Below are 1,042 nucleotides of genomic sequence, written 5' to 3'. Positions count from 1 at the left end.
TAAGCAAATTGATCTGACAAACCAGACTGATGTCAATGACAAAACTGAAAAGATTCTGTGAAAAACAGCCACCAAAATAACGGGTGGGGCACAGTTAAGGCATCTTAAAAAAAAGTCCCACATGGCTTTGGCTTCTTAAAATATTCTGTTTTAAAAGACTTGAAAGCATCTGAAATACATGCAAAATTATTTGAAATCCCTGTAGGGCAAATTCAGTTTGCGTCATTCAGATGTTTTCCCACGAAAGTGAAGCATTGGGGAATGCCTCCAAATTCTTTCTATCCTATTTTCCCACGAAAGTGAAGCATTGGGGAAGGCCTCCAAATTCTTTCTATCTTATACCGGGTGGCACCCCAGAAGTCTGTGCAGCACTCACAAGCAATGCGTTATTACCTGGAAGGGAAGGGACTGTAGAGTCTCCATTGGCTGGGGAACAGCCAAGCTTTAGTTTTTCCAGATACTCTGCATGTACGGGTCTATGACACTGTAGAACTTTGATTGCATCTTCTACTTTGCACCACTCTCTCTCCCTTCCTATATTAACAGAATCTTCCCAGTCTTCTCATATTTCAGTGGCTGTAAGAACATAAACATATGTTCTGTGCTTTCGGTTTTGGTTCTGCTCAAATATGCCCAGGAGTCTGCCTAACTTTCCATTTGACTCCAGCCTCCTCATAAACTTCCCCACAGCAGCACCTCCAGGCTCCTCCTCCTGCTCCATCCCTGCTCCTGAGACAATCTGCTGGTCCAGGTAAGGACTGCTGCTCACCAGCAGCACCGCGTCCTGCTGCTCGCTCTGGAAGCACAGCCAGGCCGCCCGCTTCTCGAGCCCTCGGGGTCGTAGGTCCGCGTCTGGTTGGACGTGTTCCGGGGGCGACGACTGCTGAGACCGAGGCCCTGGGGGCCCGGCCGCCGCCACCCCGCCGAGGAGTAGGGGCGAAAGCCAATCAGGGCTCCGGTGGGATGCGGGTTGAGGAGGGGCAGGGAGGGTGGTGAGGCGGCGGCGCGGGAAGAGGCAGCGAGGCGGGGTCAGTCCCGGGAT

The 1,042-nt window shown here is 51.4% G+C and overlaps 1 pseudogene; it reads right to left on the bottom strand.

The window, feature by feature from the left end:
* Window positions 1-331: 331 nt before the first annotated feature.
* Window positions 332-953, bottom strand: LOC106001863 (annotated as a pseudogene).
* Between the last annotated feature and the right edge of the window lie 89 nt (window positions 954-1,042).

The sequence above is a fragment of the Dipodomys ordii genome, unplaced genomic scaffold, assembly GCF_000151885.1.
Source record: "Dipodomys ordii isolate 6190 unplaced genomic scaffold, Dord_2.0 Scaffold522, whole genome shotgun sequence".
Lineage (NCBI taxonomy): Eukaryota > Metazoa > Chordata > Mammalia > Rodentia > Heteromyidae > Dipodomys > Dipodomys ordii.
Note: the sequence above shows the minus strand (reverse complement) of the source record. Positions and strands in the feature narration are given on the sequence as shown.